Below are 25876 nucleotides of genomic sequence, written 5' to 3' on the forward strand. Positions count from 1 at the left end.
ATACATGTTTTGTCTAAATATAATTTATAATAAAATTTTCAACAAAAATATATTTATCATAAATGACCTTGACCCCACATGTTGAGATTTCTGGATCCGTCACTGCCATCGATTTAAAGATACGGTGGAGAATTGTTGTGTACTTCAAATCTCATCAAAGCAGTTGCATGGAGGTTTGGAAGTGATGTAATCCTGTCAAAATCGCGGGGAGAATTCACAATATTGCTGGGTGATTTTGCAACGACTAGAAAATTGTTGGGTGAATTGGGTAGATTGTAGGGTGATTTTCTCGGATTCAGAACCATTATTTAAGCATTTTTTTTTCATCATTTTGTTGTGTAATCCTGAGAAACCAAAAGAGAAACTTTTAGGAAAATCATAGGCTAAGGTTGAGTGTTTTTAGTTGAGATTCTTGGGTTGGGAAACACTTTTCATACACCTTGAGTAGTTGAGATTTCATTAGAGAAAGGATCAAAGCTTTCACTCTTTTTTTGTATTAGGATCTCTTTGTGAGTTTGAGTGACTTGATAAATGGATCGAAACTAGGGAGATGACCTCCCGTGAACTTTTCAATTAAGAGTGTGCAATGAAAATCAAAGTCGCGCGATCACTTTTCACACAAGGGTCCCACATGCATCAATGAGAAATGAATGGTTCAGATCTAACTGGACTCTCCAGTCACCGGAGAGAATCTGCTCACAGAAATTAGAGATTGTTCTTGTGAAACATAACATTAACATACTAACATTTGTCATTAAAAAAAATTATTCAAGTTTATGGAGATTGGAGATCACATCATTGAATGGTGGCATTTAGCTTGCACCACCAATTATATAGATCCAAGTTGCACCATTTTTTTCTATCATCACATTATATCACCCACACAATCTTATAATGGTCTTTCCACACTAAATCCATCCCATAAACTCCTTGAAATAAAGAAAAACAAAATATAACCCATCTATTTTTTCCCTTTCATGACTCTCTCTCTCTCTACATAGCACACAAGACAATGTCTCATTTGTTTTCATTAGAATTAGAATATCACCTTGTGTGCAATCTGGAAAATAAAAAATATATTCTTCATGTTCTTTTTTGGCAACCTTTTGTTTTACCTTAATCGCTTTCCTTAATTTGGGACAATATTTTAAAAAAAATTCTTGATGGTGTTGTTAGTTAGGTTTTGTGAATTTAACCTTCACCAAGTAGATCTTTGATTTCATCCCATATGGTCTTTGGTGTTTTCCTCTAGAAATGTTGTTGTTCTTGCACAGATGGATGGTTACAACCAGGTGGATATTTGGTGTTTTTATCCCATAGAATTTCAAGTTGGGTTTTCTATTTTTCAAACCAGCCTTTAGATATGGGTATGCTGAAGATTAGCTACATCGACAATGGCTTCAATTGTTGCATAATTATGTTGTTTAATCCATTTTCATCATGTTCTGATTTCAATTTTATGTTCACTATAACTTTGTACCCAATTACCAAAAAAAAATTGGTGGCTCAGTCAAGCTCAAGGTTGGATTTGGTGGCTGATATAATAAAAAAAATTAAAATAAGCACAATGAAAGAAAATTTAAAATGTCAAGCTGGAGCTCAAGGTTTTCGAAAAAATTAATAGAGAATGTAGAGAGATGAATGATGAGAGAGATGTAATTGAGGGTTGAATTTACTGTGTATAGACCATGATAAGATTTTATGGGTGATATAATCTTAATGGTAGAAAACAGTGGTCCAACTTGGACCCATATAATTGGTGGTACAAACTATACGTTGCCTCATTGAATATAGATTTAATGAACCTGATTAGGTATCAAAATATGTACAAACTCTTGCATCACTTAAAAGCAATATAATCACACATACATTCTTTATAGAGTTTTTGTTGCTACGATACTTTTTTCTCTCACTAAGATGGGGTAAAAAAATTAGAAAAAGAAGAAAATAAGGAGGTATCCTCCAAAACACATCGGGCAATCACTCTTCACATGAGGTCCCACATGCATTAATGGGAAATGAATGGTACAGATCTAACTGAACTTTCAACTCGCCGGAGAGAATCTGCTTACGGAAATCAGGGATTGTTCTTATGAAACATAACGATTAACATATTAAATATCCAAGTTTTTGGAGATTGGAGATCACATCATTGAATAGAGATTTATTGAACCTGTTTAGGTATCAAAATATGTACAAATTCTTGCATCTCTTAACAGCAATCTAATCACACATACATGCTTTACAGGGTACTTGTTGCTACGATACTTTTTCTTTTCAATAAGATGAGGTAAAAAAAATTAGAAAAAGGAAGTAAGAAAGTATCCTACAAAACAAACCATAAAAGAAAAAACAAGCAAACGAAAAGAGAAATAAAATGGCATCAATGACGACGCTAAACACATACGTTGTTGAAGGAATTTTGATAGTGAAGTGTTGAGATATGCATTTGATTTGCTCTTTCTATAAGGATTGGTGAATTCAATATCTTCCAAATTGTTTTCCACCTTCACCACATGGATTCCAAATTTCATGGAGTATAATTTCATCTGCACTTTGTGAAATTCTGTTAGAAGAAAATCGGCACAGTTGTCTAACTTAAGCTCAGTATGAATCCATTCATTCTTTAAAAGTGCTTCCTCCAGATTAGATTCAAGTTTCTCATAATTGTCCGAGCAACGAACTAATCCTTCCAAATCAAGATAAAATAGATATATATGACCCGATTCAAACCATGTACCTAAAATAAATTTCCTGAGATAGAAAGTATATTTATGGTCATTGATGAACAAATTTACTACTAATTGAATTTTTATATTGTTGTTATTATGCATCCCTTTAACAGAAAAGAAGAGAGTTATGGAAGGGATCTTGTTACGAAACCAGAAAGAAATTCCTTTTGATCCTATGCTTTGGTGCTCGAACCACTTTGGAATCCTCTCCCATCCTACTGGAAAACAAAAATGTGTCCTTCTACCCTCATGTAGTTCCTAATAGAAATTAGCATATCATGAATTACATTAGAAATATTGAATAAAATATTAATGCAAGAAAAAACAACAGTACCTCTGTTTAGTACCTGTCTTAATAGCATGCTTCTACTAGAGGGATGCAATGATATGCAGTTTAATGCATCAAAAATAACAAGAGTTGGTGTAATCCCTCTTATTTCCTCAAGAGACTTGCAATTTAAGCGAACTTCCCTTAGACGGCAACATTCTTGAAGGCATTCTAGAAGAATTTTGAAATTGCTTCCATCTAGGTCTAATTCTTCCTCATTATTAAACCAAGTGAGAACTATTGGAAAATATTCAAATAGGAAATTGTTTTCTTGTTGGAGAAAAATTTGTTTCACATTTGAAGACACCGTGGAAGGCGGTCTTGGCATTAATAGACGACTATTGTTGAAACAAATACTTGACAATTTTGACATCTTGGAAATGAAACTTGGTAAACAAAACATTCCACGTCCCTCTATAGATATCTTAGTCAGTCCGGTGAGATTTTGAAATGAGATTGGGAAGTCTTCTATGGAAGTTTCCCAAATATCAATACTATTCATAGTTTCAATCTTGCCTAATATTTCTGGAAAACTCCGAAGACACTTACAACGTGAAAGATTCAAATCTTTAAGAGAAGTCAACTTCAAGGGTGGAAAACCCTTCAACTTAATGCAACCACTGGCATTCAAGAATTCAAGTTTATTCAGCAGTCCAATTGAATTGTGAATTGTAATTAAATTCTTGCAGTTTTCGAATGAAAAATTCTCTAAATTTGGAAGACTTGAGAGGTTTGATATTTTTGTTAAATATTCACAATTGTCAAATTTCAAAACTTTCATATTCTCGAAGTTCTGCAAAAACAAGAAATAAAGAAATAAAAATCAAATTAATAATCTCAAGGTGGATATATATTACCATGACTAAAAAATGATTTTATATTTTTTTTGTTGACATACCTTGTTGAGAAAGCTAGATGGTATACACTTTGAATGATATTTTTCCCATGCTAATACTCTCAAATTACTTGGAAAATGTATAGAGCCCTTGAAAAAATTACCACTTTTAATGATAAGTGTTTTGAGGCTTTTCATCTTCTCAAAAGCTTTTCCGTTCCAATCTATCATTGCTTCAGCTGAGCCGCAATTTAGAGATATGATTTCAATATCATTATTTTCCTTTAAAAAAAATAAACACAAATCAACCACAAAATAAATAAGACTTCAAAACACATATATACTCCCTAAATTGTTGCTGCTTTTGTTTCTTTTCTTTTTTTTATTAAGAAAGAGAAGTGTTGTATATGATGAAGTAAGTTGGTAGTGGGATAGGGTGGAGTTGTATGCTGTGGAGATTGTTGTTTGGGTACTGTAATTACAACACAGTTTAAGTAGAGATCACACTTCAAAACTTAAACAAATAAGCTAGAACTAAAAGTGTGAACAAATTACGAAGTAAGAGGTTTCCTCTCAAAAAACAAAAGTTTTTTTTATTAAAATAAATAAATAAATTCATGGGTTAATAACCGGTAACCAAGTAAGAGGTTTCCTCTCAAAAAACAAAAGTTCCGTTGAAAATTTTGATTAAGTGGTCCAATGATGGGAGTGTGTTAACGGGGGTGTGTCTTTAACATTCCTCATACATAAATTTACATATAGTTTAAGGTGAAAAAATTGACGGTGAAAAACTAGTACGACCATATTTAAGTCCTAGATAGAAAAATCAAGGTTAAAAAAAGAGAAAAGATAAGCCTTACTAACCATATTCTTTTCTAAAACCTGAATTAAATCTTCTTGGAGCCACAACCTACTGCGTTTTTCAAGCATTTTGGGTGATTCTTGTCGGACAATTTCTTTACCCATACCTTCTATCAAGTCATGCAATGTCACTGTACAAATATAACTATGCTCAAAATAACCAATCTTTATGAGAGATTTTTCAACCAACACTCGAATTCTATGTGTCATGGAGCCACCATAATGAGCATGAAGTATTTCTTCAACCTCTCTCAACCTACATCCTTTGAAGAAACAAGCAATATCCAGAAAGACACTTTGCTCCTCTTCCTCCAGAGCATCAAAGCTTACTTTAAGTATCTTTTGGATCTCTTTATTGGGAATCTTTTTATACCCATCTAATGTATACATCCAATCTTCAATGCACTTTCCAAACAAGTTGGAACCCACTATTTCTATAACTAATGGAAAGCCAGAAGCATAAGCAACAACACGTTTTAAAATGTCCTCAAAACTTGAATGTACTTTGTTATTTTGAAAAGCAGTCCACCTCAACAATTTAAGAGATTCTTTCACATTCAACTCTTTTACTTCATACATTCTTTGTATCCCATGACTTGTTAATAAGTGCTTATCTCGAGTGGTAATGATGACTCTACTGCCAGAACCGAACCAATCAAGTCCTCCAGCCAAAGCCTGCAGTTGCTTTAGTTCATCAACGTCATCGAGAATCAAAAGAATCTTCTTTCTACATAGCCTTTCCGCTATGATTGGAATTCCCTCACTAACATCTCCTATCTTAATGTTCAATCCAGCTATTTTCAAAAGGAGCTCTTCCTGAAGATGTTTCAAGTTGTTTTGAGTTGAATTCTCTCTCACATTATGAAGAAAACATAAACCTTGAAATTGATCAGCAACAAAATTATAAATTGCTCTTGCAAGTGTTGATTTACCCAGGCCTCCAGTCCCATAAATTCCTACCATATGGACCTCATCATCAGATCCATTATCAAGAAGCAATTTCACTTGTTGTACTCGAGACTGTATTCCAACGGGGTAATTAGCAACATGTAAAGAGACACGGTTGATCTTGTTGGAGATGTATTCAACTATCTTCCCAATGAAATCGTGTTCATATTCATATCTATTCATGCCCATTAAGATAAGTTATTATATAATTCTGATTGTTTTGATCTAGATATACTAATACTTGTTTATAGATATAGTAATACTTGTTTAAGAATATAAACAAAACATGTGTTTCCGATTTAAGCTTTTAGATGGAGTGATTGAAGGCAAAACAAGATTAAAGTGAAGTAGGATACCCGAGAGTAGGACAAAAATGGTCGCCAGACAAGTTAGCTGTTTCGGTAAGAGCTGTCTTCCATTTTTGCAACCTCTCCATGTTGTCTTTATTATTTTCAAATCTCTTTTCATGCTCAGCCAGTGCTTCACGGTAACTACCCCTATGATGTCGCACATGAGAAGGATCCACGCCATAGAAAACAGGTAAAACCAGGCGACCCTTTGTCTTGTAGCAATGAATCATTTGGACAAGTTCGTCCAAACAATATGAAGAAGAGGCATAGTTGGCAGAAAACACCGGAATGAAAATCCTAGACTCATCAATGGCATTGACGAGTGATGGTTTGATTTCGCCCCCTCTTTGAAGTTCACGGTCATCGATGAAGGTGTGGATTCCCCTATCAGTAAGAGCCTTGTAGAGATAGCCAGTAAAATGGTACCGAGTGTCAGGACCCCTAAAACTAAGGAAGACCTGGGGTGAATCCATTGGAAAATGAAGAGGAAGAGGATTGTGGTTGCATAGTCATGATAATTTTAAGAAATGAAAGCAAGGAGATTCCTTTTTTTCTTTGTCACAATGCAAAATTATTCTTGATCAGCAAGGAGAGTTTGAGAATATAGAATATGGATGCGTGTGAGTTAAATAGATCACATATAAAAATTGCAAGGAAACTTCCTTACCATTTCTATATCCATGTACCTTATGTCATGATGTAACTATAAATAAAAATTGCAAGGAAACTTCCTTACCATTTCTATATCCATGTACCTTACGTCATGATGTAATGTAACTATAAATTAGATCATATATATAAAAATTGCAAGTGTGAAACTTCCTTACCAATTTCTATATCCATAAACCTTCTGTCGTGTCTATTACAAAATAATTATTAATCAATAAACAAGGTATCAACTCTCTACTACTGAACATAAAAATAAGAAGTGTCTTTCAAAATAAGTAAAAATAAGAAGTAATACTTTGACAAATGTGAAATTTGTAGCACTATTTCTTCCTTTATCCGTATTGGACCAATCAATAACACAATAATATAATAATAGGGTCACTATAAGCGTAGCGACATGAGGTAGATGCTGGAGGATGATGTTGAATGATTGATTATTTCCTCTTGATGAGGACAAAAACAATCCATCAACTATATAGACTTAGACCATCCACAATGGAGTCAAGATCCTCTCCATTTATTTTCCTCTCCATTTAGAGAGATAAAAATACATAAAAAGTAAAATATAATTAATGATGGTGAGACACACTTAATAATAGGACCCATCACTTATTTTTTTGTGTATATCTCTCTTCAAATTGTATCTTCAATTTATTTTTATAAATGGAGAGGATTTTAACCCTCCACAATGATGGGTGTTTAAACTATTTAACACCACATTAAATAAGCATCCTCATTGTGGGGTAAAATATATGAGTGCTAAGAAGAATGGTGGCTATGGAAGCACCCCTTTCTCTTCATTTTTCGCGGGTCCTATTTAATAAATTTTAATAAACTAAATAAATTTTGTTGAAATATTATGATATAGAATTATTTGTGAGATCTATTTAATAATTTTTTTGGAGGTACTGAGTTGGAAAAAATTGGTGTTTATTAAGTATTACCATAAAATTAATGAAGTGGATACATGAGACTCATTTAAACACCCAATTTAAGGTGCTTGGTTGTGAATGGTCTTATAGGACTTAAGAAAAGCAATTACAATCCTACTCCTTCCTCTTCATTTTAGAAGCGTAGGCTAATTGAACTCTAAAAATTTAGTATCTAGATTTGTCAATATTGAATGCTGACAAGAAATCATGTGAAGTTTGTTTGAGAGACCTAACATTGGTTTAGAGATAGAGAATACTGTCAAGTACAATATACTCCATTCGTCTAAAATTATAAATATATCGTATAAATCGTTTTGAGAAAAAAATACTTTTAAATATAAATTGCTTTACAATACAAATGAAATATTAAATATTTCTTTTAGATATAATATCACTAATATTTGGGAGACATTTAACGACGAAGATTCTTGATAAATCAGAATCGCTCATCTATAGCGTACACTAAGGAGAAGATATGAAGCATTAGCTATGGTTGCTATAGACAAAGTTCATCAAAAAATTATTTGGACCATTAAAGTAAAGTGTGTGGTTACGAAGCAAAGCTAATCAAATTGATCGCTGTTCAAAACAATTTGTCCTAACTAAATCATATGGATCATTGTTCAAACTATTTCGTCTAGATTGAAGCATTTGTACAACAATTCATTCAATGGATTACTTCATCTAAAAATCAACCAATTGTACCAAGTATCAAATATCTTGTTAAAGTTCAAAAGTAAAATCATCTAGTTGTGAACTCAAGCTTGAATCGTCTAGTCATCATTCCCAAACTATTTGGATCATAGTTTTTCCAAAATTTATGGAATGTCGATGGTCTCTCTTCTTGCATCGTTGATCCATATGCTTTAACATATCGTTTAAAGTTGAAACGATATCGCATGACAGTACCGATGTTGTTGGATGTTTCATTAATTTATTGGCAAACATTTTGTCTATAGCTTCCTGCCACCACACAAGGCACGCACATGAGGCCAATCCTGGGATCTTAGTCAATGTCCATGACTCTAGTTGTTTCTAAGATAACTATGGACAATGAAGGATCTAATAAAAACAATAATCTGTTGCAGAACTAATAGAATGTAATCGAAACAGAATGAAGAGCCTTTTAAATAATATGATATGATGTTGGCTCTCGTCTAGCAGCATATAGAGGTTGTAAATGATTTTGACTAAAAGTGCTTGATGGTAAGAGCAAGTCTTGGATGGTCATAAGACCATCATTGTTCAGCCTATTACGTCTGGATTGAAGCATTTGTCCAACAATTCATCAAATGGATTACTTCCTCTAAATATCAATAATCTATACCAAGGACCAAAAATATAGCATATGGTCGATAGTTAAGCATTTGGTCAAAGTTCATAAGTTAAAAGGTGATGAATTAATTCAAGCTTGAGGCTTCTAGTCATCCATGCCAAACTATCTGGACCAAACGTATTGTCTAGTAGAAAAAAAATGTCTCTAATAGATTATCCTGATGCACGTATAAAAAAGTTTTACATTTACTAGACTACTAGTCCAATGGATTTTTTTTATAAAAGCAATACTCGACAATTTAATTAATAATAAAATGAGTGGTCAATAAGGGGGCCAGAAGAGCAAATTTTGTAAAATAAAGACCTACTCCAGCACATGGTTTTATTAGAAGAAAATCTATGTTGTGAATTCGGACAAAATCACACCAATGAATAACAAAGATGTGTGGAGCAAAGGAAGTGGTAATCAATAGATAAAGTGTCTCCAAGCAACAACAACAAAAACAGATCTAAATCTAAGTGTAGAGCAACACCACAAGCATAATCAAAGCAATAAAGATAAGCAATGAAAGAAAGGAACAAACACACCAAGATGGTAACCCAGTTCGGTCCAATATGACCTACTCTGGGGGAGAGAGCAGCCCTCCAATCCACTAAGATGAGAGTGATACAAATGGGTTACAAGAAATTAGCTTAAAAGCTCACAAAAGAACAAGACCTAATTTCTACCCATTTTCATGTCACCCACACTCACAATGAATCCTAAGAGAAAACACAAAAGGAAGCTTTTGATCCTTCCAATGGTGAAATCTCACTACCCAAGGTGTTTACAATGTTTCCCAACCCAAGAGATCCTCACTACAAAGACACTCAACCCTAAAGTTACCTCCTTTGTAATCCAAGTTTCTCTCTCTTCAAGCTCTCCTTCAAAATCTGCAAAGAAACACTTATATAGCAGTCTTCAGTTGTCAAAATCGTGTCACGTTTGTCCAAATCGTGACACGTTTGATACGTACGACCCAAGGTACGACCAACCTTATCCTGAAAACGTGCCCAGCAAGCCGAAAATCGTGTCACGTTTTCCCAAAATCGTGCCACGATTATACACCAGCAAAACATGCTTTCGGCATAGCCAAAATCGTGACACGTTGATGAAATCGTGTCACGATTTCTCTGTTTCTCAAAACCACAAATTTGAAGCCAAAACAACATTCTCCACCTTGACTTCTAATTTGGTGATGATGTCAGTTTAACCATCAACCACCATGCTGCTCTCTCCAAAAGGGAATTACTCTTCAACAAACTTGATCAAGTCCAAGCAATGCTTGAACCTTGATCTAGGCAATGACTTGGTAAACACATCCGCCGGATTCTCTTCCGATGCCACTTTTTCCACCACAATCTCTTTTGCTTCAATCATGTCTCTAACAAAGTGCAAGCGAATGTCAATGTGCTTTGTCCTCTCATGATACACTTGATGATTCGCCAAGTGAATGGCGCTTTGGCTATCACAATGTATCTTCACACATTCTTGAGTAATTCCTAACTCACCAATCATCCCTTTCAACCATATGGCCTCTTTCACCCCTTCAACAAGGGCAATGTACTCCGCTTGAGTGGTAGATAATGCCACCACGGATTGTTGATTTGCCTTCCAACTAATAGCCGTGCCATAAAGAGTAAACACAAAAATCGATAGAGATTTTCTTGTGTCCACATTGCCCGCATAGTCCGCATCAACATACCCCTCCAAAGCATCTTCATCTTGAGCTGCTCTTGTGTATTTCAAACCGCACTTCAAAGACCCGTTTAAATACCTCAACACCCACTTCAAAGCTTGCCAATGCACAATACCCGGATTTGCCATAAACCGACTCACAATGCTAACCGCATAAGCTAAGTCCGGCCTACTACAAACCATTCCATACATGATGCTTCCAACCCCACTTGCATAGGGAGTACTTTCCATCGCTTGCTTCTCATCCTCGGATTGAGGACATTGTTTTATGGACAACTTTGTGTGGTGACCCAAGGGAGTGCTCACGGTTTTAGAGTTTGTCATTCTAAAACGCTCCACCACCTTCTTCAAATAACTAAGTTGAGATAAGAAAAGTTCACCTTTGTCACGATTCCTCAAGATATCAATTCCAAGAACTCTCTTTGCCGGACCAAGATCTTTCATCTCAAATTCACCATTTAACTTTTCTTTGAGCTTCACAATCTCATCCTTGCTAGAGCTTGCCATCAAGATATCATCCACATATAGAAGAAGGTAGAGAATGACTTTCTCACCCCTCTTCAACATGTACACACAAGAATCATACCCGCTTCTCACAAAGCCGGTCTTCAAAAGAAATTCATCAAACCGACGATACCATTGCCTTGGGCTTTGCTTTAACCCATACAAAGATTTCTTCAAAAGACATACCTTAGACTTATCCTCCACAAAACCTTCCGGTTGCTCCATGTAGATTGTCTCTTCAAGGTCACCATGTAAGAAAGCGGTCTTTACATCCATTTGTTCCAACTCAAGATTGAATTGATTCACAATAGCCATAAGTATCCTTATGGAACAATGTTTCACCACCGGTGAGAAGATCTCATTGTAGTCGATCCCCTCCACTTGAGTAAAACCCTTGGCCACAAGTCTTGCTTTGTACCTAGGACCTTCAACTCCCGGAATACCTTCCTTTTTCTTGAAGATCCACTTGCATCCAACTACCCTTTGGTGTTTAGGTAGCTTCACAAGTTTCCAAGTTTGGTTCTTTTCCAATGAATCCATCTCTTCATTCACCGCCTTCAACCAATACTTGCTTTCTTTGCTCTCAAATGCCTCCTTGAAGTTTCTAGGCTCCGAGTCTTGCACATCTTCAGCCGCATTTAGAGCAAAACACACCAAGTCCGCATAACCATATCTTCTAGGTGTCGTAATGGTCCTCCTTTCTCTATCTCTAGCCAAAAGATAATCGGGATCCACTACCGGTTGAGTTCCACTTGTATCCGATGTTGAAGCTTCATCTTCCACATCATCTTTCTCTTCATTTGGAAGCTCCACCTCAAACTGAGTTTCCTCCACCATTGTTTCCGGTTCTAAAGTCTCTAGGTCTTTACACTTCATCCCCATACGGGTCTCATCAAAGGTAACATCCCTACTAATCAAGACTTTTGATCCTCCACAAGAGTCCAATTTCCACAACTTGTAACCCTTCACACCTTCCGGATAACCAATGAAGACACATTTCAAAGCTCTAGGCTCAAGCTTGTCTTGCTTGATATGCGCATATGCCAAAGCTCCGAAAACCTTCAAAGAGGAGTAATCTGCTGGTTTCCCACTCCATACCTCCATAGGTGTCTTGAAGTCTATTCCCGTTGATGGACATCTATTGATCAAATAAGCAGCAGTTGTCACTGCTTCACCCCAGAAACTTTTAGGTAACCCAGCTCCTAGAAGCATGCACCTCACCCGCTCCAAAAGGGTCCTATTCATCCGTTCAGCAAGACCATTTTGTTGCGGTGTTCTCGGTACGGTTCTATGCCTCTTGATTCCTTTTAACCTGCAAAACTCATTAAATTGCTCTGAAACAAACTCCAGGCCATTGTCAGTTCTCAAACCTTTTAGTTTAGTTCCCATTTGATTTTCTATGAGAGTGTGCCATTCCTTAAACTTCTCAAATGTGTCACTTTTGTTTTTCAAAACAAAGACCCACACTCTCCTAGAATAATCATCAATGATGGAAAGAAAATAGGAACCCCCTCCATGAGTAAGAGTCTTGGAAGGACCCCAAAGGTCCGAATGCACATACTCAAAAGGTCTACTAGAATGATGCATACCACTACCAAACTTCACTCTATGTTGCTTGCCTAGTATGCAATGCTCACAAAATTCTAGCTTGTCCAATTTATCTTTTCCTAGCAAACCTTGTTTAGCTAGTTCAACTAAACCTCTTTCACTAACATGCCCCAATCTCAAATGCCACAATTCAGAATTATTATGAGGTACAACACTAGCTACCGATGCATTACCAATTACTATGGAACCATCTAAAATGTATAAGCCATTCATTTTAGACCCTTTAACCGTAATCAATGCACCATGCAAAATTTTACAAACCCCATGCTCAATTCTAGTGCTATAACCTAGACTATCAAACATGCTAAGGGAAATTAAATTTCGCTTAAGTTCGGGAACAAACCTCACATCCTTTAAAAGGAATTCACGGCCATCAAACATCTTTAGACGAACGGTGCCCATGCCTTGGACTTTGCACGCTTTGTTATTTCCGAGTCGAACAACTCCTCCTTCTTTTAGAGCCAAAGTCTCAAAATATTCCTTCCTAGGACACATGTGATAAGAGCATCCCGAGTCCAAAACCCAACTCTTCTCCGGTTCCCAACTTGTGAACACTAGTGCACCCGCACTCTCATAACCATCTTCATCGGACGCCACCGCAACTTGAACGGAAGAACTACCATTGCCCCCTTTATCCGGGCAATCCTTCTTGTAGTGACCTTGCTTATGACAAAGAAAGCATTTATACTTTGATTTGTCAAAGCCCTTGGACTTAGACTTGGACCTCGACTTCCCCTTGCCTTTTCCTCTTTGCTCACTTCTCCCTCTTGTAACATTCAAGCCTTCACCACCATCATCAATCTTCAAGTCCTTGAACTTGGTCAATTCCTTGGTTCTCAAAGCCGATTGGACCTCCTCCAAAGTAGTGGTGCCCTCCTTACCATAAAGGATGGTATCCTTGAAATGCTCAAAAGACTTTGGTAATGAACAAAGTAACAACAAAGCCTTATCCTCATCTTCCATATTAACTTCAATGTTGGCCAAATCATCAAGAATTTTGTTAAATTCCGCCAATTGCTCCGAGATTGTTTTAGACTCCACCATCCTAAATGAATAGAGTTGTTGTTTCAAGAGTTGCCTATGAGCCAACGATTTCGTCAAGTATAATGACTCCAACTTAGCCCACATCGACGCCGCGGTAGCCTCCCTCGCGACATCCCTTAAAACCTTATCTCCGAGACATAAAACAATGGCACTCTTTGCCTTGTCTATCATCTCACGCTTCTCTGCTTGTGTCAAATGTGCCGGCATCGCCGCTTCACCCTTCAATGCTTCTACACACTTTTGTTGTGTCAAAACCGCTTGCATCTTAACCTTCCACAACCCGAAATCATTACTTCCGGTGAACTTCTCGATGTCCCACTTTGAACCCATGATACCAACTTTACCAATTCACGCCTATGCCCCACGGTGGGGGCCAGAAGAGCAAATTTTGTAAAATAAAGACCTACTCCAGCACATGGTTTTATTAGAAGAAAATCTATGTTGTGAATTCGGACAAAATCACACCAATGAATAACAAAGATGTGTGGAGCAAAGGAAGTGGTAATCAATAGATAAAGTGTCTCCAAGCAACAACAACAAAAACAGATCTAAATCTAAGTGTAGAGCAACACCACAAGCATAATCAAAGCAATAAAGATAAGCAATGAAAGAAAGGAACAAACACACCAAGATGGTAACCCAGTTCGGTCCAATATGACCTACTCTGGGGGAGAGAGCAGCCCTCCAATCCACTAAGATGAGAGTGATACAAATGGGTTACAAGAAATTAGCTTAAAAGCTCACAAAAGAACAAGACCTGATTTCTACCCATTTTCATGTCACCCACACTCACAATGAATCCTAAGAGAAAACACAAAAGGAAGCTTTTGATCCTTCCAATGGTGAAATCTCACTACCCAAGGTGTTTACAATGTTTCCCAACCCAAGAGATCCTCACTACAAAGACACTCAACCCTAAAGTTACCTCCTTTGTAATCCAAGTTTCTCTCTCTTCAAGCTCTCCTTCAAAATCTGCAAAGAAACACTTATATAGCAGTCTTCAGTTGTCAAAATCGTGTCACGTTTGTCCAAATCGTGACACGTTTGATACGTACGACCCAAGGTACGACCAACCTTATCCTGAAAACGTGCCCAGCAAGCCGAAAATCGTGTCACGTTTTCCCAAAATCGTGCCACGATTATACACCAGCAAAACATGCTTTCGGCATAGCCAAAATCGTGACACGTTGATGAAATCGTGTCACGATTTCTCTGTTTCTCAAAACCACAAATTTGAAGCCAAAACAACAATCTAAAATAAATTTTTGAGCTCAATCATTATAAATGTAAAAATATAGTACTATAAGGATGATCAATTGATATATAGTCATGTTCTGAAGAATGAATGTTGGGATTTAACTATAATCTCTTTCACATGGATTATCTTCATTTTTGTTGGTAACAACATGGATACATCTTGTTATATGGAAACTTATGTGTGATTATATATACGTTCATGCAAATAGTGATTATATATACGTTCATGCAAATACACTCAACACTGTGATTTAGGATAGTTATTTAGAAGTACAATTTGTAAAACTTATGCATGATGATACTATGCAACCGAGTGGGAGGAATGATTCATTGATGTGGCACAACCAAAGTCTCCCTAAAATGACAAATTTTTTCCAAGTCGTATGTCGTGTAAGGGACAAAGCTACTACCAAATTTGAGGCTTTGTTTGAGAGTTTGGAAGGGAGAGGAAGGAAATGTTTTGGAGGGACAAAAATATAGAGGAAAATTGATAAATCTTTCACATTTTTTTTTGACAATATATATAAATGATCAAATATAAATCTATACTTCTTTAAAAATATATATATTGATCTATACTGTTAACTTGATAAATGATAAAGGTTAATATCCAAGTTTAAGTGCATCTATTTTATACATCTTTTTGGTTATCAAATGTTCTCTTAGTTACATAATCTCATTAAAAACATTATCGAACATTAAATGTGAATATTTCTTCAAGATTCTGCAAAAACAATATAAAAACTCCCTTGAAAGAGCTAAGGGTTTGGACATGGAGATTGAGAATCTTAGAATGCATAATCAGATTCTAAGGCTCTGTTTGGTAACACCAAAAAAGAGCTTTTAGCTTTTAGCTCATAGCTTATAAGCTCGTCTGACAAAAAATAGCTCTGTTTGGTAACGCTTTTTACAACGAGCTTATAGCTTATTTCAGGAGCTTATAAGCTATTTTTCAGAAGCTACTTCAAGTAGCGTTTGAGCTTATAGCTTTGAGCTTCTCATTTTTTCTTCCATTTTTACCCTTATTTTTCAAAGCAAAATTCAACTTTATCCTTTATAATTAATATTTTGGTAATTGCATCTAACCATTGCATTAAATTACTCGATAATTCTCCAATGTTTATTTTTTTTACGATAACGTAATAACATTGTGAATAGATTTTTTCGTACTTTTTTTTGTCTTACGATAACCTTTTTTTTTCACGATAACTTAACAACACGTGTTGGTAATTTTTTTTTCCTCTTATGAAAGCTACATATTTTTAGATAATATTATTTATAGATAATACATCTTGGTAAGTCAATTAAAAAATATGATAATCCATTAGGTGTTTTTTATTATGTTTAACATTTTTTATAACGTATAAACACTTAATAGAATATAAATTTTAGCTAAGAAAATTAATTTATATTATAAATTAAAATGTCCTTTTAAAATAAATTTATATTAATTGATATAGATTTAATTATGATTTTTTTCACAGAATAAATTTTATTATGAATTGAAAATAAATTTATTAGTATGAACTAAGAATGCCCTTTATGTCATTTTACATTTATCAGCTAATTAAACCGCTAGTTTTACCAAACAATTTAGTTAGTTTATCAGCTATCAGTCATCAGTCATCAGCTAAAAGCTATCAGCTAGCTTATCAGCTAAAAGCTATCAGCTAACTTATCAGCTAGCTTATCAGCTATCCGCTATTTTTACCAAACAGAGCCTAAAAGAATTTCAATCTTCTGATGTTCAGAGACACTCTGATACCTGGACTCCCGGTGTATCCAATGTCCTCTCTCTTGTTCCTACCAATGTCGTTAATGAGAAACTCTTAAAAACAATTTTATACTTATCAGAGTGTCTCAAAAACTCTTCACAATTATCTAGCAGATGAGCCATGTCGTAGATCCATCATTATTGAAAGTTTGCAAATACAATGTCATACAGTGCCAATCTCAAAAACACATTAAACTTGAAAATTAAGACTTATAGATCCAAATACAATATCACTTTTTTCATTACATGCTCAAAGATAATTACACCTTCACTGAGCTTGAAAAAGTACAGTAATGCCGTATATATTTTAATCTTTCAAATTGCTACATAGAATATAACAGTGCAGGCACCTAGACACTGCAGGCCCATAGCAGAAACACGCCACCAGCCACAAACAGAACTAGCATAACAGGTTCTGCATCTGATAATTCTTGATAACACATTACAGACAAGATAAAAGTACTTGAACATAGGCCCAGATAATTCAAAACACATCCATTTTACCACATGTCACTGTCATAATTCAAAAAACCAGTAGCAAATTGGTAAACCAGTATCTCACTGTCACTGTCATAACAGACAAATTTTTGATATTTTATATCAAAATTCTTAACACACACATCAAAGTACTTGGACATTACAAGTCTCCTAACACACACATCAAAACTGTGAAATTACAATGAGTTAACATCCATTTGAAAATCAAAATAAAAGAATGAGGGATTTTCACTTTCATTTTTGAAATATGTCATCATGGCACCCACTTCACCATACTATAGTGATTGCTTCCTTTTGGTTTTGAGCAAATTCTTAAGGTCTTGGCTTGTAAAACCGACAGTCTCTATCCCACCAGCTTGCTTGGATATATATTGATGCAAATCTCTTAGTCTTAAGCCAGATTCATCTCCCAAGATAATTTGTGATGCTTGTGCCTCAAATATGTTTCAATGGGAGCGAATCATATGAACACACTCAGGTGGAAGAAGAAGGTGGTTATGTTGTGCTTCAAAGTCAACAACCTTATATTTCCCTATCTTTCGATCAAGTGAAATAACCATACGCGATGTGCATCTTGTTCTGGTTTCTGCTCTAGACTCCGCAGTCTGTTGACGTCTTTTGTCAACAACTCGCGTACCCTCTTTGAAGCACTGTTATAAAAAACGCAACTTAAGTCCCAAAATCCTGGTTTTTGCGACTTTGCGTAGCTTCAATGACTCAAATCCATAACAAAGTCCCAAAAACAGGCAAAATCCTATCAAAATCGCACAAAATCGTGAAATCCATTCGAAATCGCAGGATTCTGATGGATTTTGTTCATTTTTTTATAAGGGTCAATATTCTGACCCGGTTCGTAAATTGACCCGATTTGAATCTATGACCCGTTCTATAAATACCCAAAAGCCCAAAAAATTTCATTCTTTCACTTCCCCCACATTTATGTATATCTATTTTGTGGACTTTGAACTTTAGTCATTTATGACTATATGCAATTTATAACATATATTTAACATTATTTTTGTTTTGGTAGAATCCTCAATTTTGATTGCGATTTTACGAGTCTCGACTTTGTTATCTACAACGATTCTACAAAAGTCTTTGAGTAAAATCCTTCGATTTTGATTGCGATTTTACGAATCCCGATTTTGCTACTCCCTTTCGACTTGAAGTAAAGTCCCGATTTTGATAACCTTGCTTTGAAGTATGTGAATCTTCTCGAAGTCAAAACTCCATCTATTCTACCTTTATTTCCATATTCTCGACGAATACCAAATCCAATTCTTTTACTGTAATCATTATAAAATTCATATGCCGCCGTCTCAGATTCAAACTTCATTCCCAAGTGAGGTCCACTATTGGCAATACCTTCTTTCTTGTGATGAACATTTTGTTCATGGATATTGTTCACCCATTTATCGACATAATCTGCTTGATGATAAATCCATGTTTTCTGAGAAAGTACGTACATTGTCTTGGTGTCAGAGATTGTGATGAGCAATAAATTAAAATAGTAGGAATAGCAGAAATAGCAATAACAGCGATGCAAAAACCAGTAAATGTACAAACCAAATAGCAGCGATGCAAAAGTGCAGAAGCTTTTTTTATTCAGAAAGTCGGATAATATATTACTGCATCTTCTAGTGTCTTCAAAATGTAGCAAATCTATGTTTAAAACAGATTGATAAAATTCAAATTCATCTACGTTTAGGCTTCCTAATCCTCTTAACCAAATTTGAGCTTAAAAATACAAATCCAATTTCAACCTAAATGTCTCTAAACTGATAACAAATTTCATATGTAAGCCTAAATGTCAACTATTTTTTTGCTGCATAATTATGCAGCAAGTAAGCACTGAAATTTCATATGCAAGCCTTAATAACAAACTTCATTTAGTTCCTGTTATACCCTAATTTTGGACCTAAAAATACTTGTTCAATTCTTCTTTTCTTGCATTATAAGTCATTTGATATGTCTCTGATTAATTGCATCTTTCTCTGCATTTTATTTCAATGTTATTTGCAAAATTCATGAAAAAGGGTATTTTAGTCATTTCCTGCCTTCAACTCATTTTAATCTTTGAAAATTGTTTGGGTCTTTTAAATTGGTTTGTATAAGTCCTTGTTTCAACCTCATGTCAAAATTCATTTCAAAAATATCAGTTGAGTCATTTTCTAGTCAGTATAGCCCCTAGGGGCATTTTAGTCATTTCTCATGGTAAAATTTCTTTCAATCTTTGAAAATTTGTTTGAGTCCTTTCAAATAGTTTGAATAAGTCTTCATTTCAATTCCATGTCAAAATCCATTTTTAAATTGCATTTGAAGTCATTTTGAGTCAATTTTGCCCCTAGGGGCATTTTAGTCTTTTCATGTGTCAAAGCCCTGTTTAAATTCTAAAATTTGTCTCTGAGTCTTTTAATTCGCTTGTATAAACTCTTGTTTTAATCCCTTGTTAAAAAATCATTTTTTAAACTACATTTGAGTCGTTTCGAGTCATTTTAGTCCCTAGGGGCGTTTTGGTCATTTCACATAATATTTCTGATTCGTTTTAATCTGCTTTGTTGTTTTTAATCGTCTCATTTTACGTTAATTTTCAATTTACTTTTTCAATTCAATTTTAGTTTTAATTTTCATTTTAGTCCGCGCACTTTTGTTATTTACATTTTAATCCCTTTTAAGTTTGTTAGAGTCCAAGTGCCATGTGTCCAAATGCTATTGGTCCTTAAGAGTTTGTTACAAGTCCAAATCCATGTGACATTTCCTCATTGGTCCAAGCATTCCTTTTATCCCCTATATAAGTCAAAGGTCCAAGTCAAAGTCTCACACAACTAATTATTTTACACAAAAGTCACAAAAATCCATTTTATTCTTTTCCCTCTTTTTTCACTCACGTAACAAACTTTCCAACCAACCTCTAACCACCACTTCCTCCACCACTCAACCACCATAACAAACCCACTCCTCCACCTTCAACCACCATAACAAACCCATTCCTCCACCTTCAACCACCGTAACTACTTTTTTAACCACCACTCCACCACCTTCTTCCTCCCTAACAACCTTCAAATTCAATCACCATAACCTTCATCATCAAAAAACTTCGAACCTCATTCATCTCCAATCTTGCAAATCCTTCATCCTCACGTTAATCACCATCATCAACCTTCAAGAAATTCACCAATTCCATGATTCTTGCTTCGCTAATCCACACAAACCGCAAAGCAATCTCTTCCTGCTCCAACAATCATACGTAGCTGATTTGGTCCAAGCAGAATCTGCACGTCGCAAGGCAAATCCAGAATCGAATTCAAGGAGGGAGAAAAGCTCGGAATCACGAAACAGATCGGATTCAGTTCGGAATCGCTACGAAGGAGCAATCGGAACTGAGTTCATCCAAACACACAACAAATTCTCTTATCTGAGTTCTCTCTCTCTGCAAAACGATGATGCTCAACGGTGAAGGGATGAGAGCGGCGATGAAAGATGACACGGTGGTCGTCGACCTTCTGTTACGGCTGAAGCAACCTGTTTCGTTCTCCTGGGGACACAAACAACGGCGTTCAAGATCGAGGCTAACCGCTTCCGTTTCTCGCTGCGACCGTGCTGTTTCAACTAGATGCAGTCCTACCACTCCTCTCTCTTGCTGGTACGATACTGGATCCTAGGCGTTACAGGTCCCATGGTGAAGATCTGTCACGTGAATTGATGAATGAAATTGTGTGGAAGTGGCTTGGCTTCGAAGTGGATCAGAGTGCACAAATTGGAAGAAGCAATTGGAACGCAAGGAATTGTTATGAAGATTAAGTTGTTTATACATCCATGGATGCTTGTTGTGTTTTTCTTATCAGTACCTATTGCCAAGCTTGGATTTACACGGTTAGTGTTAGTGCTTCTCTATAACTATTAATTCCATATAATCCAAGCTTTTCCTTAGGCATGGGCTTGGGCCCTTGGGTGTTGTTGATTTCATTTTTTGTGGTTTTTCTTGCTATGTGCCTACTGCAAACTGATTTTTACACCTCCTATACATTTTGTTTTATGCAAAAAATTCCAAAAAATTGCCGAACATATTTCTTGATATTTTTTAGTGTTTTTGGATCGTTTTACATGTTAATTTTGATTAGAGAATATATGACCTTGATTCGTCTCTTGTTATTGTAGTATTTTGTTTCCTTTTGTTAAAAACTAAAAGAAAACCTCTAAAAATTGCTATATACTTTAATCTTTCTCTTTGATTGATTTTTTCATGTTAAATTTTCACCTCTAAAAACCTGAAAAAATATATGCATTTGTTTCTTGTATTCGATTGTGGTCCTTTTCTCGACTTAGTATTCTTGTGGATTTTAGATGTACATGAAACTTTATGTGTTCTTGAACTTCTTGTGTGTTAATTGTTACCTTTGGAAAATATATAAAAAATACATGTGATTATAGTTTGTCTCATTTTTTTTTTTTTTTGTGGATTCGTTCCTTTGTTTTGCCTTGAAATGTAAGGGTAAATGTAATGAATGTGCACATGAAAATTGCTATAAAGTTTTGGTGTCTCTTGATCTAATTGATCTCTAATACTTTGGTTTGGGAAGCATATTATGAGTCTTCATGATATAGAGACCTTAAGATTGAGACTTATCATTATCTTATAGTAATTTTCTAAGCATGTTATCACATTTGTTGTTGCATCTTACTTCCAATTTGTTAAATACTATCTTGCCTTCAAAAATACTCCAAATATGTGCTTGATGCAATTTTTTTTTCTTTTCTCTTTTCTTCTTCTATATTTCCATGTGAATTTGCCTCTTGTATGTTCTATGTTCTTATGCTTTTTACCACTTCAAGTGCTTATAAAAACTCTCCAAAAAATTCTATGTGATTGTATATACTTCTGGTGCATTTTTGTTAGTTTTCTTTATACCATTTCTTTTATGCAACATTTCCATCATTTCATGCATTCTTGTTCACTAACCCCTTTATTTCCACCTTGTGTCTTTAGCTTTATTTTCCTTGCCATTTAAATTTTCATGCAAAGGTTTAGAATGTAAAGATTTAGGAAATATTGTAATATTTTTTCCTTTTTCTTATGCAATTTAAATTCTTGCAAGACCATAGAATGTATCTAGGCCAATGATGTAAAGGACAATGGACTCTAATGATGTACACCGACACAAGCACCGACACATGCACACACACCACTTTAGGTATATAGCTAGAATATGCATGTTTAGATGTATGTTTAGGATTGTATGTTTAGATGAATGTTTAGGCCTTATACTTAGAAAAATCATTTTCCCAAAAAATATGAACAAACTTCACTCAAATAATTTTCATAATAAACCTTGGGGTCAAAACCCCATTGATTTTCCTTTCCATTTTCTTAATCAAATTCCAAATGAAAATAATCATACTTTGACCATATTTCGCAAATAACTAATCCCACCTCACCTTTTCTAAATCTCATACCCTTGAGGCCTCTTTCTATTCTTCAAACTCCATTTTCAAACTTAAAATCAACCAACAAAAACAAAAACATTTTTTGAGAAAGAACTACGGTGGATTTGATCCCTTAAACGGGTACGTAGGCAAGGAACAAAATTCCTTCAATTCAACTAAAATAAAAATCCAAAAACATTCTTCTCCCTCCAATCCTTCACTTAGAACATCCTTAGGTTTAATAAGCATTTCAAAATAGCATTTAAAAATAAAGCGCGCGCGTAGAAATTAAAGACGGTTCCTATAGGTTACTATAGTCGTTATGGGTGCCTAACACCTTCCCGTAGCGAAAACAACTCCCGGACCTCGATTCTCAAGGGTTTTGCTTACTTTTTCCCTTCCCAAGAAAAAATGAGATATCACCGGTTTAAAAGGTTCAAACGTAATCAATGTTTGACACCCGAAAACCAAGATAAAACAGTTCCTTATTCACACTTCTTCTACAGCCCATCCCATGTACTCCCAGGATTCTATTATCAATACTCTTGTTTGAAATAGATTCACATAGCAGCTAATAATAGCAATAGTCTTAACAGATTGTATTAATTTAGAACAAAGCAATGCACAAACCAAATAAAGCTCAAACCATACATGATTCACAAACCAAGTAATGCACAAATCAATAGCAGCAATATAAGATTCACATACCATGGTTTGAAACGACGGCGATTTTCTTATTTGAAACTTGAAACGACGGCGACGAGACAACAGTTACCAGAAGAGGGGACGATGCATGGAGTCGAGAGGAGGATCCTGTTATTGAGAGTGAATGAACGGCAGAGATTGAGATGAATGGCGGCAGAATCGGCGGTTATTGGTGCTGGTGAGAGGGGAGACGAAGAGATTCTGATGTTTAGTTTATTTTTAATCTGAACCGTTGAATCCTTTTTTTTCGCATGCCATTCATCCAAGCAAGTTTGTAAAAATCGGGACTTTACTTCAGGTCGAAAGGGAATAGCAAAATCGGGACTCATAAAATCGCAATCTGATAAGTGCTCAAAAGTATTATAATTCATGTGTTAAAATAGGAAATTTAGTGACTTGTTCTGCAAGTTATCTAAGGAAAAGCAATCATTTGTTGTAATTTCACCATTTATGCTTTATATGCCTAATTCCCTCCCTCTTATGCAGGAAATGACAAGCAAGCAACAAGAAAGAAGCTCAAGAACCAAAGTCAGCACGCTTAAGCGTCCTCAGCATGCTTAAGCGTCCAAAATGCCGAGAGCAACTTAATGCACACGCTATTGGTACGCTTCCAAGATTCAAGCAGCACGCTTAAGCATGCAAGTTCCAGTAGCCAACTTTCATGTATGCTGTCAGCACGCTTGTGGTACGCTTGTCAAAGAGTTAGCTAGCACGCTTAAGCGACCTCAGCTCGCTTAAGCGTACAAAATGTCGAGAGCTCAGCTTCGCACGCTCCCAACACGCTCCCAGCACGCTTGAGCGAACTGCTTCAGGTTGCAAGTGATAAGGCACACGTGGCTGCTTCCCATTGGCCAGCAGAAGATTTCCAGGAGGCACGCTTAAGCGAGCCTTGCACGTTTAAGCGTGCAGGAACAAATTCAGCCCATATAAATAACTTTCTCTTCTCTTTCCAGCCATTCTCTTACTGTTTTATTCATTTTTTCTGCATTTTAGAGAGATGTTAGGGCATTTCTAGAGAGAGAAACACAAAGCAAGGTAGTTAGGAGTATATTCAAGCCAAGATTTGTTGAGACATCATGGATCTTGTCATAGAATCTTCATCTCTTCCTCATCCTTTGCATAGCTATCATAGACATATGTAGCTACATCTACTCTTGAGGTTTCGAGGTATTCAAACAAGCTATTATGTAATCTTTTGATCATTTAATATATGGTTCTAGCTATTTATTCAATATTGTTGTTATTCTTGCACTTAATGTTTTATTGAGATTTGAAATGATATGGACACATACTTTTGAATCTAGAAATAGAATAACAATCTATCTTAAGTTATCACTCTAGACATAGATGTTAATATTTGATAATCACTTTTAATCTAGAACTTAATGATTTTGGGTAATTTAATCGGTTTGGAAATCGTTGATTAAACTATCCAATCGACTTTGTGATCGTTTAAATGTTAGAATCCGTTAATCGATCGAGATAATATCGATCGAGAGATTGCAGCTGTTATGCTTGGTTGATATCTCTAACCCCAAGCGAAATAGCCCTACCTCGTCTCGTTTTACTTTTATGTCGAATAGTTAAAAATAGTTTTGCACAAACAAACAATTTATACTCAAACACTTAATGTGATAAATATTGTGAAAATGCTTGAGATATACGCAACTCCCTGTGAATACGATCCTATATATACTCACGTGTAAATAGTTTTATGAGATGTAAAAATCTTACATCACAATCAAAATCGAAGGATTTTATTCAAGGACTTTTGTAAAATCGATATAGGAAATTGTAAAATCGCAATCAAAATCGATGGATTTTATCCAAAATAATTAATACTAAATATATGTTATAAATGGTATATAGTCATTTATGACTTAGTTTATAAGAAATCGTAAAATTGCAATCAAAATCGATGGATTTTGTCTATTTTGGGATTCTACTATGAATTTGAGTCGTTGAAGGTGAAGAAAGTCGCAAAATCCTGAATTTTAGGATTTAAGTCGAGATTTTGACAACAATGCATCCAAGTCCTTAAATAGGATAAATGGAGTGTACCCAGACTCATACACAGGAGATTCAAAGTGAAAAAAAGGAGAAGAGATAATAACATATTCAAAGTGCAAGAAATTCAAAGTGATTAAAAAAAGCATTCTTTTATAATCTTCAATATTAGCACGTAAATAACCATTAAGATTCAAATTAACATCCAAACAATAACTAATATTTACAGATAAAACATAGTTGGGTCCTCAAATATGCGTTTGGTAAATGCTTAAACTCAATTTTACAGGTAAAATTTTTGTATAAAATGGTTTAAAGCCTTTTAGATTTAGATGGAATGCCAAGACCATCGCATCACATTAAAAGGCTATTAAAACATATCATACA

General features: G+C 35.3%; 1 pseudogene across 1 annotated transcript; it reads right to left on the reverse strand.

Moving 5' to 3' along the window:
• Positions 1-2149: 2149 nt before the first annotated feature.
• On the reverse strand, positions 2150-6651 carry LOC146918382 (TMV resistance protein N-like; annotated as a pseudogene). The gene is made up of 5 exons (XR_015016170.1): positions 6061-6651; positions 4760-5879; positions 3959-4177; positions 3080-3853; positions 2150-2990 (listed from the first exon to the last, which is right to left on the reverse strand). The product of XR_015016170.1 is annotated as a TMV resistance protein N-like (transcript).
• Between the last annotated feature and the right edge of the window lie 19225 nt (positions 6652-25876).

The sequence above is a fragment of the Medicago sativa genome, chromosome 6, assembly GCF_051527215.1.
Source record: "Medicago sativa cultivar Bolivia chromosome 6, Bolivia_mono, whole genome shotgun sequence".
Classification (NCBI taxonomy): domain Eukaryota; kingdom Viridiplantae; phylum Streptophyta; class Magnoliopsida; order Fabales; family Fabaceae; genus Medicago; species Medicago sativa.